Raw genomic sequence first — 7,949 nt, 5'->3', positions numbered from 1 at the left:
TTTCAATCGCATGCAGTCTGGTTCAAGCTCGCCCTGCTTCTGCCTCTTTGGGTCGCGCCTTTCCAGCCCACAATGGAGACTACAGAACGGGGCGGGAGTGGAGACTCCCCGGTTCCTCCTCCCGTTCTTTCCCCAATGCCTCCGTCTCCAGTCTCTCCTCAAGGCTCTTCCAGCCAGTTGCAGAAAGTATTTAAAGAAGAGTTTTGGAATCAGCGAGAATGCTCAATATGGTCAAGTTATTTAACTACTAAAAACCTCAGTTTCTTCATCTTTAAAACAGGGATAACTTCAATCACTATATGGCATCATTTGTGAGGAATAAACGAGATAATGTATGTCAAACTTTTAGCACAGGACCTGGAATCAAATGAGCTTACAACAACATGTCTTGATAATAGAAACTTCCTGCTCAATTTATCATTACATTACGTTATAGCTGAAATTTGATTGTTTATTCAGTTGGACTCTGCTACAGACTGCTTCATACCACTGAGCAGCAGTACTTAATTAATCTTACACCTTAAGATACTAAAAAAAAGAGCAAACTAAGACCAACACAAACAGAAGAAAATAATAAAGATTAGAGCCTAAATAAATGAAATAAAAAGTAGGAAAAATATAGAGAAAATTTTTAAAAAAACTAAAAGTTGATTTTTTGAAAAAAATCAACAAAACTGACATCTTTAGCTAAACTGACCAAGAAAAATCAATCAAATTATTAAATCATAGGTAAAAGTGGAAGCCTTATTACAAACTTTATAGAAATAAAAAGGATTATAACAGAATGCTATGAAAAATTATATGCCAACATATTAGATAACCTATATGAAGTGAAAAAAGTTACTAGAAACAAATATACTACTTTAACTAACTCAAGAAGAAATAGAAATTAGACCTGAATAGACTCATAACAAGTAAAGTGATTGAATTAGTATTCCAAATACTTTTCACAATAAAAAGTCAAGACATAAATGGCTTCACTAGTGAATTCTATCAGATGATTAAAGGATAATTAACATTAATTTGTTTATTTTTCCAAATACATTTGTCTCCACCTTCCCCCTACCACTTTCCCCTGTCCCCCTCCCCCTTCTCCCTCCCTCAATCCTTCCCCACTTTTGCTTTGTCCATGAGTCTTTTTATTAGTTCCAGAAGTTTTTTGTCAATTCTCTCAGAATTTCTACATAGACAATCATGTCACCTGTGAACAAAGACAGTTTTATTAATTACTTCCCAATTTCACATCTGTTATTTCTATCCTGCTTTATTGCATTAGCTAGGACTTCTAGTACAATATTAAAAAGCAGTAGTTGTATACTACTACCAATTTGAGGGAGTTGAGGCAGTTTTCCTCTATTCTTAGTTTGCAGAAAGTTTTTCTCATGAAAGTTGTTGACTTTTGTCAAATAACTATTCCTGCATTTATTGATATAACCATATTATTTTCTTCATTAGTCTGTTGATGTGGTGGATTACATTAATTGATTTTTGGACGCTGAACCATCTATGCATACCTGAGATAAATCCCACTTGCTGTGTATACATTTTTATACATTATTGGTTTTAATTTGGTAATATTTTATTGAAGATTTTTGCATCTATGTTTATGAGAGATATTGGCCTATAGTTTTCTGGCCTTATAGAATGAGTTAAGAATTACTCCCTCTGTTTTGTATCTTCTGAAAAAAATTGTAGATAATAGGTATAATTTCTTCCTTAAATGTTTGGTGGAATTCATCAGTGAACCCATCTGAGCCTGATGCTTTCTCTTTTGTAAAGTTGTTAAGTATTGATTCAATTTCTTTAATATATATAAGCCATTAAGATTGTCTACTTGTGTTACTTTCTTAATAAAAAACAATCTCACAGCAAAAAAAATTTACAAATAATTAACCCTAAAATTTCTCAAAATTTCTCAGAAAAAGAAAAAGGGGGATACTTTCCAGCTCATCTATAAGGTTAGAATAACCCCAATACCAAAGTCAGACAATCATCACAGGAAATTAAAACTACAGATCAAAAGCTCTTTAGCATATAAACACAAAAATTCTTCACAAAACTTTAGTAAACCAAACTCAATAATATATAGAAAGAATTGTACACCATGACCAAGTACGATTAATCTCAGAAATGCAAAGTTGGCTTAGCATATGAGAATCAATGTAATTCACCACATTAATAAAATGAAGGACAAAAGCACATGATCATCTGAATCAATAAATAAAAAGCATTTAATAAACCTGACATCTTTTTATTATAAAAATAATAAATAAATTACCCACCAAACTAGAAATAAAAGGAATCTTCTTCAGCCTGTTTAAGGGCATATATGGAAAAATCCACAAATAACATCATGTTGCGGTTGAAACTCTGAAAGCTTTTTCCCTTATATTAAGAATATATAGATGTCCACTCTTACCACATCTATTCAACATTGTCCTGGAGCTTCTAGCCAAAACAATTAGGCAATAAAGTAAAATGAAGGGCATTCAAATAGAAAAGGAGTAATTAAAACTATTTCCATATGTCAATACAAGATGTTATATAAAGACTATCTTAAGGAATCCACAAAGATAAATATTACAGCTAATAATCAGGTTCAACAAGGTTGCAGGATGCAAGATCAATATTAAAAAATTAATTGAATTTCTATACTTTAGCCATGAACAACAAAAGAATGAAATGAAGACAATTCTATTTACAACAGTATAAAAATGAATAAGTGATTTGGAATAAATTTAGGAAAAAAGCACCGAATTTTTACGCTGAGATACCAAAAGTCATTGAAATAAATTTTAAAGGGCCTAAATAAATGGAAACCTATATTCATGAATTAGAAGACTTAATATTGTTAAGATGGTAATGCTCACCAAATTTTTATACAGACGCACTGCCATTTCTATCAAAATTCCAGCTCACTGTCTTACAGAAATTTGAAAGATGCCCCCTAAATTAATAAGAAAATGCAAGACACCTAAAATAATTAAAATAGTCTTGGAAAAGAACAAAGTCTCACTTGAAAATTTTAAAACTTAAAACAAAGCTACAGTAATCCAGACAGTGTGGTACTGGCATGAGCAGACACCTAGATCAATAAAATAGAATTTAGGTAACAGAACAAAAACATATTGATGGACAACTGATTTTCAAGAGAATAACAATTCAATGAGACAATAATAGCCATTTCATAAAATAGCAATGAGAGAACTAGATGTGCACATGTAAAAACAGTGAAGTTGTACCCCTGCTGTGGTAGGTTGAATAATATCCTCCAAAACATCTGGTCCTGCTCTCTGGAACCTGTGTTACTTTATTTGGAAAAAGGGTCTTGGTCGATGTGATTAAGGATTTTGAGATATGGAGATTATTTTGAATTATCAAGGTGGCACACAAGTGTCTTTATAAGGGGGAGGCAAGGGGAAACTTAACATAGTCAATAAAGTATAAGGCATGTAACCACTAAGGTAGAGTTTGGAGTGATGCAATCACAAGCCAAGGAATATCAGCAGCAGTCCAGTAGCTGGAAGAGGCAAAAATAGATTCTCTCTTTCTGCCTCCACAGAAAGCACAACCTGCTCATACCTGGATTCTGGCCCAGTAAAACCAATTGCAGATATCTAACCTCTAGAACATTGGAGGATAAATTTCTGTTGGTTTAAGTCACCAAGTTTGTGATAAGTTGTTACAAAAACTATAGAAAACAAATATACTCACCTCACTTCATATAAAAGATTAGCTCTAAATGGATCACAAATTAATATGCAAGAGTACAAATTACATAACACTTAAAAGAAAACACAGATGTACATTTTGGTAACCTATTACATCTAAAGCACATGAAGAAATAAGTTGAATTTCATCAAAAGTAAAACTTTTGTGCATTAAAACTCACTACCAAGAGCATTTGAAGACAGCCCACAAAATGACAGAAAATAAAAATCATATATCTGCTGAGGATCTAATATCCAGAATATACAAAGAACTCCTATGTCTCAATAATAAAAAGGCAACCAAATTTAAAAATCAGCACAGTATTTGAAAAGGCATATCTCTGAAGAAAACATACAAAAGACCAATAAGCACATGAAAATATAATCACATCATTAGTCATTAAGGAAACAAAAATACAACAACTAGATAATACCACTTCACACTCATTAGAATAGCTAATGATATTTTAAGAAAATAAGAATGTGAAGAGACTGGAACCCTCATCCATTGCTTGAACATAAAACGATGGAACCACTTTGCAAAACACTTTGGCAATTTGTAAAAAAAATAATGATAGAGTTACTGTATGACCCAGCAGTTCCAATCCTACGTCTATACTCCAGAGAATTGAAAACATATGTCTACACAAAAACTTGCACACAAATGTTTATAGCAGCATTATTCTTTTTTTTTAATTTTATACATAGGATTTTATTTTGCACTGCTATAATAATGTCATTATAGACCTAGAAAGGAAAAGGAAAAAAAAGAGAGATAAAACCACCACATGGAGTAAGTCACTAAAGCTTTACTACCTTTTAACAGGGTCTTCCATTGGGTAGATTTATTGTCATATCCCCTTAAAAACAGACAAGATACTTACCATATTTTAAATATTACAGGCTACCACTGAAAGGAAAATTTTATATAGTCACTGTACATCAAGGTTGAAAAACTGCCCTGCATTAAAAATATACTTAGAAATCATGTGAATAAAGAAAAATATTGTGTTTAAGGAAAAATTAAAATTCTCATAATGTGCCATTTAAATGTGGACATTCATTCTTCTTGGAGTCGTTTAGGTGTCTGGAATTCTTGCTTCTGCCAATTTCATTCATTATACTGTGTTGTTACCCAACAGTGTTCATTAATACAAACAAATCATTTTCTGAAAAGGTCTTAAAGAAACTGTGTACAAATAGCAAACATTTGGCATTAAAACAGGTTAACACATACATAGCCTTTATAATGTACATTAAGCATATTTTCTTGGACTAGTGACAAGAAAAGATGAACATGCTTGCTAACAATGTCAAAAAGTTTAAAATTCAGTGTCCAAGCAATGTCTAACAATGCTTTGGTTTAAACAGTTTAAGGTCTAAACAGTTTAGAATTTATGCAAATGCATTAATGAATTCAAGCTTGGCAAATTACACCCAAGCAGGTTGTTAAACTATATATACAATAAGGAAATGATAAATACAGAATTAAAAGAATCCTTCTGTTTTTCTTTATACCCTTGAAAACTGACAAACCTTTTGAGGACAGTTCCATTAATGTTAAACATTAGGTAACCATAGATGTTGGGAAACCTAACTACACAAACCTATTTAAAATACACGAGATGACTTTGTAGTGTTTAACATAATTCAGTTCATAGGTAAGGGCACAAGACAACATTTAACAAAAATAATCACATCAATTGACCTAGGAGTCAAATGCAAATAGATATGAATACAATCTCCAAAATCTGTCTTTTTAAGTGAACATGAACCATTTTTTCAAAGTTATACAAGAATTTGAAAGATTAAAATCTTCTGTGACATAAAGCCATTTAGAGTAGTTTCATGTCTCAGCTGAGCAGGAGAGGGTGAAAGAAATAGAGAGTAGGCCTCATTTGGGCAACAAGACAGTAAGAACAAACTCAACAGCAGCCTCCCCCAGCCTGCTGTCCTCCCTGATTGCCCACATGTGTGGGTTAGTAGCATCCTGCTGAGGGGCAATTTTAATGCCATTTGCCTCATTATTAATGTCAAAGACTCCTTCTTGGGTTTTTTCATAAATTTCTTTTGCTGTATTAATAAATGCCTCTTCTACATTTGAAGCAGTCTTACCGGAAGTTTCTATGAAAATAAGTCCATGTTCTCATGCAAAAGCTTTACCTTCTTCCTTTTTTACGTCTCTTCTAGATTCTAAATAACTTTTATTTCCAATAAGTATAGTGACCATGTTGGAATTAGAATGCTGGCAGGCATCTTCTAACCAGGTTGTCAAGTGGTTGAATGTATATCTCCTTGTAATGTCATATACTAGTAAAGCCCCTACTGTACCTCTGTAGTATGACCTTGTGATGGAAGGAACGGACTCTTGCCCTGCCTTATCCCATATCTGAATTTTTATTTGTTTACCATGAATAGTTCTCATTCAAGCACTGAACTCTACACCAATATTAAGGTCATGCACTAGCTGAAACCTCTTGTCTGTAAACTGTAGCAATAAGCATGATTTACCAAGACTTGTGTCACCGATAATGATGTAGTTGAAGAGACAGGCATAGACCATGGCCTCAGCCACTCAGTGCCATGACACACGGTTCCTCCTCCCACTACTCCTAGAGCAGCATTATTCTTAGTAGTTCAAAAACAATCCAAATGTCTACCAACTGATAGATGAATAAACAGAAACTGGTATATCCATACTATACAATATTAATTTGTCATAAAAAGAATGAAGTATTAATATATACTACAAATGGACAAACCTAAAAATTATGCTAAGTGAACAAACCCAGACATAAAGAAACACAATTATGTGATTCCATTTGTAGAAAATGTCCAGAAGAGCAAATCAGTAGAGGTAACAGGTAGACTAGTGAAGAAATGACAGACAGAAATGTGGAGAAATAGGGAGGGGTTTCATCCAAACAAAAAATGTTCTGGAATTAGATAGTGATAGTGTTTATAGATCTTTTTGAATATAAAGGATGAATTTTATGGTGTCAGTTACATCTCATTAAAAAAAAGAGGTAGAGTAGGATGTTCATAGCTATACACAAAGCCTATTATCATTTGTTCATGTTTAAGACAGAACAGTTCTCTAAAATTTGCTATTTTATCTACTTTCTCCTATACATTTTTCTTCTTGGTTACTCACCAGGTTAAATTCCTTTGGACACTTCCACTTCTGGTAAGATGGAATATACATACTTTTCTTTATTTCTCCCAATAAGTACAAATGAATACTCTGGACAAATATGAGAAAAGTTACAGTAGAGGGAAGAAGTTGGACTTTCTAGAGAGCTTGGGATCCAGGGAACAACATGGTAGTAAGTTCCCTGGGTTTACTCTCTGTCTTATATATACCTCAGACTGGGTGCTGGAGAAACTGTTACCTGGAAACATCAATGGGTGTGCACAAGGAAATCTCAAGGCCCACATAGCTTCACAGAGAAGTCTACCGAATGCTTAAAGAAAAATTAACACCAACTCTAAATAATCTCTCCCTGAAAACAGAAGATGAGGGAACACTTTCTTATGCACTTTTTGAAGCTCGTGTTGTTCTGATACAAGAGCAGACAAAGGCAATACAAAAAAGAGATCATACATACCAACATTCTTCATGAGTACAAGAACAAAAGTCCCTTAAAATATTTACAAATAGAATTCAGTTAAATATGAAAAGAAATATTCACCATAACCAAGTAGGGCTAATTCCAGGATTGCAAGATTGTTATAATATTCAGATATAAATTAATAGAATTTACCCTATTAAAGGTTAAAGAAGAAATAGGACAAAATTATATCAATCATTGCAGGAAAAAGCATTTGACAACATTCAATACATAATGGTGGTTTTTTTTTAAAGTCAGAAAGAGGAGTAGAGGTGAACACTCTTAACTTGATAGAGAGAACCTGCAGAACCCTGCAGCTATCATTATACTATATAGTAAAAGACTAAATGCTTGTCTCCAAATATCAGAACAAAGCAAAGATGACTGCTTTCACCACACTTACTCAACATGGCACAGAAATTTTAGCCAGCAAAATAAGGAAAGAAAAGATACAACTATTAGAAAGGAAGAAATGAAATTGCTTATTTTTGCAGATGGCATGTTGTTCTACATAGAAAATCCCAAAGAACATACAAAAAAAAACCCCTTAGGACAAAAAACTTCTGAGTTCATTAAGGTCTCAGGAAACATGATCAACATCATAAAAAAAGTGTATATCTATGTACTA

The 7,949-nt window shown here is 33.0% G+C and overlaps 1 pseudogene; it reads right to left on the bottom strand.

The window, feature by feature from the left end:
- Positions 1-5,635: 5,635 nt before the first annotated feature.
- On the bottom strand, positions 5,636-6,273 carry LOC129087948 (ras-related protein Rab-2A-like; annotated as a pseudogene).
- Between the last annotated feature and the right edge of the window lie 1,676 nt (positions 6,274-7,949).

Source organism: Pteronotus mesoamericanus, unplaced genomic scaffold, assembly GCF_021234165.1.
Source record: "Pteronotus mesoamericanus isolate MK-2021 breed Mesoamerican mustached bat unplaced genomic scaffold, CSHL_Meso_final scaffold_54, whole genome shotgun sequence".
Taxonomy (NCBI): domain Eukaryota; kingdom Metazoa; phylum Chordata; class Mammalia; order Chiroptera; family Mormoopidae; genus Pteronotus; species Pteronotus mesoamericanus.
Note: the sequence above shows the minus strand (reverse complement) of the source record. Positions and strands in the feature narration are given on the sequence as shown.